General features: G+C 43.9%; 1 pseudogene; it reads left to right on the forward strand.

The window, feature by feature from the left end:
* The first annotated feature begins 1,201 nt into the window (after nt 1-1,201).
* On the forward strand, nt 1,202-2,145 carry LOC124230076 (40S ribosomal protein SA-like; annotated as a pseudogene).
* The last annotated feature ends 6,366 nt before the right edge of the window (nt 2,146-8,511 follow it).

Raw genomic sequence — 8,511 nt, forward strand, 5'->3', positions numbered from 1 at the left:
GAAACTCTGTAACAGCACCATCCAATGAATTTTCCACGGCCACGGAAACATTCTACGTCTGTGCGAACACAGTAGCCACTAGCCACATGTAGCTACAGAGCGCTTGAATATTTAATTAATTTAACTTTAAGCAGCCGCATACGGATAACGGCTACCACGCTGGATGCTGCGGCTCTAAGACTCCATGTTGAAGAGAACAGCTCCAGAGTGCTTTATGCGGAACAGGTTTTCAGGAAGCCTTGCTGCAGCACTTCCAGTTGAGTCGAAGTGATTATCAACATCAGTAGACATAATCTACACAGATGAAAAGAAACAGACTGAGAAAGGGAGAAACTTTAAGAAACTCAGGGATAACATAGAAAAAGATGAAGTTGAAGCCACAAGAACCAAAACACGACCAGAGGGCAGCATGTGCAGCAGAAGAAAGCCCTCGATAAACCCTGTCCTTGCTCAAGCAGTCTGGAAGAGGGGCGTCCAGACAGGCAATTATGTGATGTATAAACCCAGTTTAATAAAGGCTGGGCTGGCATCCATTTACAAAAACCTCCAGAGGACACTGAGGTTTCTCATGCTGTCTTTAAAGAAACTGTAAAAGGTTGGGATGGGTCTCACTAGGCTGGAAAGAATAAGTCCAGATCACTCTATTTAACAACCATTCATCATAAATTCCATTTTTTATTCGGTGGGGAAATGACAGAAGCTCACTCACTCCTGGTTACAGCAGCTCAGGGCAGAAATCCCTCTAGCTGTGCTCTCAGACCAAACCTTTAAGTTGAGGCCTCTCTGGAATTCCCACTCTTGCTTTTGCCCCACCAAGGTGGAGCACTAAAGAATGCCATTAGGGCCACACTGTTAAGCGAGCTCCTCCCTGCCCAGCCATTCTGGGGGTGACCTTCCCCAGGTCCTGGAGCAAGGCCAGAATGTAAGATGAAAAGCCACATGTGGAGGATGACGCAAGGGAAACAACCATGACTCCCACACTGAGAGCCAGAAAGAAATTCGAGGTCTTACGCACATGATCTCCTGCGCCTGGGTGTTTTACTCAGCATAATAACTCCCTCAACATTTTACATTTCAGGATTTCCAGCCACAGAAGAGTGAGCACTCTAGCAACCAAACTTTGGGTATACCACTCTATACAACTCAGAGGGGGTCCATATGGTGTTGTCCTGGGTTCCCATAATAACTTGAAGGTTTCACAATGTCTGGAGCCCTGGATGTCCTACAGATGAAGGGGGAGGACGTCCTCAAATTCCTTGCAGCAGGAGTCCACTTGGGTGGCACCAACCTTGACTTCCAAATGCAACAGCACATCCACAAAAGAAGTGATGCCATCTACATCATCAGTCTCAAGAGGACCTGCGAGAACCTTCTCCTCGTGGCTTGAGCCATTGTCACCATTGAAAACTCAGCTGATGTCAGTGTCCTATCCTCCAGGAATACTGGCCAGAGGGCTGTCCTGAAGCTTGCTGCTGCCACTGGAGCCACTCCTCTTGCTGGCCACTTCACTCCCAGAACCTTCACTAGTCAGGTCCAGGCAACCTTCCAGGAGCCACATTGGCTGCTGGTTACTGACCCCAGGGCTGGCCAGCAGCCTCTCACATAGGTGTCCTATGTTGACCTGCCCACCATCACTCTGTGTGACCCTCCTTCGTGCCATGTGGACATTGCCACTGCGTGTAACACCGAGGGAGCTCATTCAGCAGGTCTAACATGGTGGGCAGTGGCCTGCGAAGCTCTGCGCTCGTGTGGGAGCATCCCTTGTGAGCGCCGAGGGGGTCACTCAGCGGGTCTAACACGGTGGGCGCTGGCCCGGGAAGCTCTGCACACACGTGGCACCATCCCCTGTGAGCACCGAGCGGGGTCATGCCTGATTCCTACTTCTACAGAGATCCTGAGGAGATGGAAAGGGAAGAGCAGCCCCTGCGGACAAGGCCGTGACCAAGGAGGATTTCAGGGTGAGGGGCCTGCTCCAGCTGGCGAATTTACCGTCCTCAACCTGAGGTCACAGACTGGTCTGGAGGCGCAGGTGCCCTCTGCGCCTGTTCAGCTGTTCCCTGCGGAAGACTGGAGCCCCCAGCTGCCACCGGAGACTGGTCTGCAGCCCCCACTGTGCGGGCCATGAATGGGCGGGAACAATACTGAGGGGTCTTAAGCTGCTCTTCCCCAGGCTCTTGAACAGAAAACAGAAGTAAAGTGGATGGAAAAGAAACATAAGTTTGGCCAAGGCCATACAATGACTAAAGGAAAGAACCAACGTTCAAAACTAAGTCCATTTAGCTCCAAAGTGAACATTCTTTCCACTAACCATTCTGCCTTGAAAAACAAATCATCTGAAATCAGAGCAAACTCCAGGTTTAACGTTAGGGCTGTCTTTTCCAGGGTGTGGGGAGGACCTTCTTACTTGGTTACCCAGCAGAAGGAGGCGGGCTGGGAAGGGGAAACCCGTTAAAACACGCCCAAGAAAGAACACACCAGACAGATTCTGAGTTAGAGGATGGGGGGCTCCGTAGGCATCAGGAGGTATCAGAGGCCCCAGGTCCATGAGATGTGGGTTAACACTGCTGACAGTACTGGGAAGCACAGAGACTTGGAGCCAAAAAACCTGGCTTTGAATCCTGACTCTGTCACTTACTTCACGTATGATTTTTTTTATGTGTGCCACATCACGTATTTGTGGCACAACACAGACACAAGCTGGACCCTGTGGCATAGGCAGTTCAGACCCCCCAGAATAAAACAAGAAACAGGCCAGCATGGAGGAAGAGGGGACAAAGAGAACACATTTGCTGACAATCATCATAAAACAAGACAAGTCCAGATTTGGGGCAAACGCTCCCAGGCACTTGCGAATGTGCAGAATCTCCGCGGTCTTCTCCGGGATTCCTCTGTTTTGTAGAACAAGGGAGTCTGTGCGGAAAAGCAGAAGGATGCCTGAGTAGAAAAATCAAGGTTTCGTGTGTGGGTAATCTGAGCCCACAATGCAAAGTGACTGCCTTTTCTCTAATAAACATCCCTCAGACCTCAGGGAAGTCATTCAATCTCTTCGAGCCTCAGTTTCTCCATCATTTGGAGTATCTCTCCAAATAAGGTCATTGGTATAGAATTAGGATTTCCCAAATTGTGTTTGGCAAAATTCTCAGGGGCGGGGATGGGAGGAGTCCCGCTGGTACCTGTGTTTTGGAAACCTTGCATTATCTATCCACCATCTTGGAGAATCAAGGTGCACAGGAAACGCACATTTGTTCCTTTTGACTACCCAGCATCTATTCATCCTATTTCCAGCAACTTCCTCTGATATCCATTTGGGAATCCACCCTTCCCGTCTCTCAGCCCATGTAGATCCTGTGGGATTGACTCCCACACCCTGGCCCTAAGCACGACACACGACCCAGGCAAGGCCAAAGCATGGTATCCACCCCAGATGATGGTGATTAACTTGGCGGGGGCAGGGGGCATGTGACCTGAAAAAGTAAAGTCAGAGAGAATCTCAAGACTTCCACCGAGAATGCTGGGATAAAGCTGCTCATTCTTTTCCGCTGGCTTCATGCTTGGAAGAATGTCGCCCTGGAGACCACCAGCAGCCTTTCTGACCAACAGGAGAGCTTGTCCAAGAATAAAACCACACAATGAAAGGCAGAGTCAAAGCATGGAGCTATGATGACTTCATTTTAAGCTTTGAAACTTTAAAAAAAAAAAAAAATTAAATGCTGACAACATCCTGAAGAAGGGAGAGAACGGAAGAGTCCGGGAGCCACCAGCCGAGGGGGTTAGTGGCGCTCCTTCCTGATCTGGAGTTCTGTGACTCCAGGCAGAGGATCTTCAACACCAAGCACGCCCTGGAAGGGGAAACACGGAAGGCTAATTTGGACGGCTCTGAAAGCACATTAAGCAGCTATATAGACCAAAGCAATGTCCTTACGCTCCTCACCGAAGGAGAGAATTCAGAGCGAACTGAAGATGCTACTACCCTGCTTAAGAAATGTTAGCTCAGAGGGATTGACCTCAGGACAGAAGTTGCAGTAAAAGAGCCCACGTACCTTCTTGCAAATATGCCTGGATTTTCGTCTTTTTTTAAAAATCATGCTTCCAATAACACTTTCTCTAAAGGATATTGAGTGTAAGCAATCAGGATCCCATACAATTATAATTCTGCTCCACTAAGCAAAGCTTTCCTAAGAAAAATTCCTCTTAGCCAGATCACACGAATCACTTCCTGAACATTAACTTAGTCTGGAAACAGACGACATTCGGTCCTGTCTGGCCTAACAGACCTCATGACTCACTAGACAGCTGCTAAGCTTTAGGCACAGCAGCACAGCGCTTGGCGAAGAGAAACAGATCGTGGGGATCTAGAGATCTTTAAATGTATGAGAGTTTCTGAAATACACAAAGCATCATACAGGTGAAACATTACATAAAATACCGAAATAATAATCCAAAGCACTGATGCTGCATGTTTTTGAGCTTCTGGTTTCTAACACTTGGTAAAACAGTGGCAGAGAGGATAAAAGGTGGGGTTTTGGAATCAGGAAGAGCTAACTGCTACTTACCAGCTGTCTAGACGTGGCAATTTACTGAAGTTCTCCGGAATTCTTTTACCGCCTCTGTAAAGTAAAAAGATGATAATGCCTTTCTAGGATACTTGTGAGGATTGAGGTCATGCGTGTAAGGCATCTGGTTCAGCCCCTGGCACATAACAGGTGCTCAATAAAAGGGAATTATTAACATTACTTAAAATTCCTAGTATATTCAGGCTATGAGTAACAGGTACAATGTACCAAATCAGACTCTTTAAGTGAACAAACTGACCAAAAACCCAACTGAAACCGGATAGAGCAAAAAGCAAACTTTATTAGCTCACACAACTGAAAAATCCAGAGGGAGATTTTTCTGACCTTCATCTAACCTTGATGTAGAGGCAGCATCTGCCTCGAGCTCCCAGCTTCACACCCCGCCGGACTGGTATGCCGCAAGGAGGCAACGTGCCCTTCAGCAACTCCATGCCTGCATTCTCCCAGGTTTCAGTCCAGCAAAACAGAGGGGGCTCTTCCTGGTGGCTCCCATATGAGTTTTGAGCATTGGAACAACCTAAGTCAGGGGTCTACCCCTGAGTCAACAATGTTATTAGGAATGGTAACTATGTGAGGTGATGGGTGTGTTAATTAACTTGACTGTTAATGGTAATTTTTTGTAATTGTAAATCTTTTTACGTATAAAACATTGTAATCATTGCACAATGTACGTGTATATCAAATTATTACACTGTAAATTTTAAATATATACAATTTTAGTTGTCAATTGTATCTCAATAAAATTGGTAAAAAATAAATGCATTAAAAAAACCCCGATGTTATTAGAGGATTTGGTACTCTGATTGGTCAGGATGGAGTCATGTGGTCCATTCCTGATGGAGTCCCACCAGCTAAGTGGAAAGAGATAGTTCTCCAAAGGACTTTTGGGTAGCTTCCAGAAATAATGAGGAACAGAAAAGAAAAGTATCTATTAAAGGGAAAATTCTTTTCTAACAAACTAATAGCAAAATACCAAATAAGAAAACAAACATTCTCATATATTATTTTGAGTGGGCAATTTGGCAATATGTATCCAAAATTCAAATGCACATTCTTTTTGCCCAATTCCACCTCAAGAGATTTATCCTACAGATAAAATCACCCCAGTGGGCAAAGGTGTTATGTAAAGGATGGTCACTGAAGCATTGATTATATCAGCAAAACACTCTCCATCAACATGGAAGTTGTGAAATCATTATCTTCATAGAGGAGAATGTTGCTCAATTATTTTTTAATGAGATAGATCTACCTGTTCTGATATGGAAAGAAGTCTATGATATGTTGTAAAAGGGAACAAAGCAAATTGCAAAAAAAATAGGTGAATATGGTCCTGCTTGTGTAAATGCATAAGAAATATCTGGAAGATATCTGGAAGAACATCCCAGAAGTGAGTAACACTGTTTACTGCTGGGGAAGAAATGTTAGGGAGTTAGGAGCAGCCCAAAGAAGACATGTACTGTTTACTTCATGTCCTGTGGGGTTTTAATTTGTTTACCTGAGCATATGTGATTTTTATTACTTTAAAAAGTTAGTCTAAAAAACACCTGTTCATTTGACTGTCTATTAATATGATTCACAATTGACACCATTGGCTTTAAAGGAACAAAAATATTTGATTTTATGTGCTGAAGAAATTTATTAAATTCTTGAAAACACACATAAATGGGATTTCACCATGAGAACCTACATACTCCCAAAAAGTATGCCAATCTTCTTGCTAAGAAGCAATATAATATTTTCATGCTAATCTAGCAAATTATCTGGGCTACTGAATCAACTTGGTTCATTTATTTACTTTGTTTATGGGTCAGACCAGCCCATCCCAGGATTTCGCCACTATAAATTGGCCCCTGGACTGGCTTGTTCGGGCAGGCAGCAACTCCATCAAACCCCGTAATTAATCGGGCAGTCCTCCTCCATATGTCATGGTGACTATTCATTAAAGCAATGCATATGGCTCTTACCTACATGTGCTAGCTTTTCACTTTTATTCATGGTTCAACAAATTTATGAACCTTAGATCCAGTGGAACAAAGAAAAATTAGAACAGAAGATATTATAATTAGGCTGATAGTTTAAAATTAGAAAAGAAAAACTTAAATTGAGAAGAAATGTTGCCATTAACAGCAGAATTCATGACATAGCAAACATCTTTTGCCTTCTCTGAACAAGGTACAAGGCTACCCTCTAGAAACATAAAGAAATACATATGACATTGTCCATGCCCACAGTCCTACTTTTTATTTGAGGAGATAGCATATGTATTGAAAAGAATAAGTCAGGGTATAAGGTTATCACTGGCTAGTGCCATATATTTTTAATTATCAAGATTCCCATTTAAGATGTTCAAAGCATCTTAGGAGTCAAGAGTAAATGAAGTATATCATACTGTATATGTTATATATACTGTAAGAACTATCATTAAACTTAGAGTATTGTTATGGACTGAATGTTTGTGTTCCCCCAAAATTCATTTGTAGAAATCCTAAGCCTCAATGTGATGATATTAGGAGGTGGGGCCCTTGGGAGGTAATAGGTCATGAGGGTGGAGCCCTCAGGAGTAGGTTAGTGCCCTTATCACAAAAGATGCAAGCACTTGTTCCAGCTCTCTGCTCTTTCCTTGATGTGAGGTACAATGAGAAGTCAGCCATCTGCAAGAGAAGAGGGATCTCACCAGGCCTTGACCATGCTGGCACTATGATTTCAGACTTCCAGCCTCCAGAAACGTGAGAAAAAATTTCAATTGTATATAAGCCACCTGGTCTATGGTACTTTGTTATAGCAGCTCAAATGGACTAAGATAAGTATGTATCAGCTGAACAAACCTCTTTATAAAATAAGAAACGAGGATTACCAAGTTGAATTGACAATGCTTTGGTAACTTAGATATTCAAAATATAATTTCCATATGATTTAACAACATACATCTGAAGTACAAAACAAAACACTGATTTAGAGGAGATCCTTGAATGTCAGTGTGAGTGACATAAGATATGATAATCACAATCATAATCATAGCTAAGGTTTATATAGCATTTGCTCTGTGCCAGGTACTAGGTTATATATAAATGTATATTTCATCCTCACAACAATTCCATGATCAGGTAATTTATCATTCCTGCTTTACAGGTGAGAAAACTGAGTTGCTGAGGAGTTAAGTAATTTGCCCAAGATGAGTGTCAGGACCAGACTTCCAAATGAGGCCGTCTGATCGTAGGGTCCACGACAGTGCGTGTATAAGATCTATTCCCTAAATGTCACAGTGTTCCTATGTTTAAGGAGAAAATACAAGGCCCAGAATAGTAAAGATAAGGTTTCTTCCCCCATTCTGGGATTCTGCACTTCCTTTGTAGCCTCAAGCCGTACTTTGCACAGAATAGATGATCAGTAAACACCTGGCCCACAAATGGCTGAGCTCCAGGACTGAGAAAACAGTATTTGTGACCCGTATTCCTCACTTTTCTTCGAAAGCCCCGACCACCACGTTGCTATCCCCTTGTATTCTAGTAAGAGGTCGCTCTCTTCCCAGAGTTCCAAGCAAGAAGCAGAAGGAGTGTCTGAAGGAGAAAGTATGCGACAGAGCAGAGCACTGGTCTGGGAATCAGTCCTGATGTTTTTTAGTTATACAACCTTGGACAAGGGGGTTCGCTCCTCTCGGAAATGGATGTTCATATTTGACAAATGAAAGAGCCGAGTTAGACGAGTGACTTTGAAACTGTGCTCAGAAGGCAGGAAGAAGAAGCAGTGTATGAACAGGTGTGACCTCTGTGGCTCCAAGGAGAAAAGCTCCCCTTAAACCTGTTTTACATATTAAGTCTATGAGATTCTGCTGGAATAAAGGAACTCGAGGCTTTACAAAGTTGGAAGACCACCGGATGAGATCAAAGTCTCGAGTACCATCTCATTTCAAATGTTCTGCCCCTCTGACAGCACGGGC

The sequence above is a fragment of the Equus quagga genome, chromosome 18 (assembly GCF_021613505.1).
Source record: "Equus quagga isolate Etosha38 chromosome 18, UCLA_HA_Equagga_1.0, whole genome shotgun sequence".
Classification (NCBI taxonomy): Eukaryota; Metazoa; Chordata; class Mammalia; order Perissodactyla; family Equidae; genus Equus; species Equus quagga.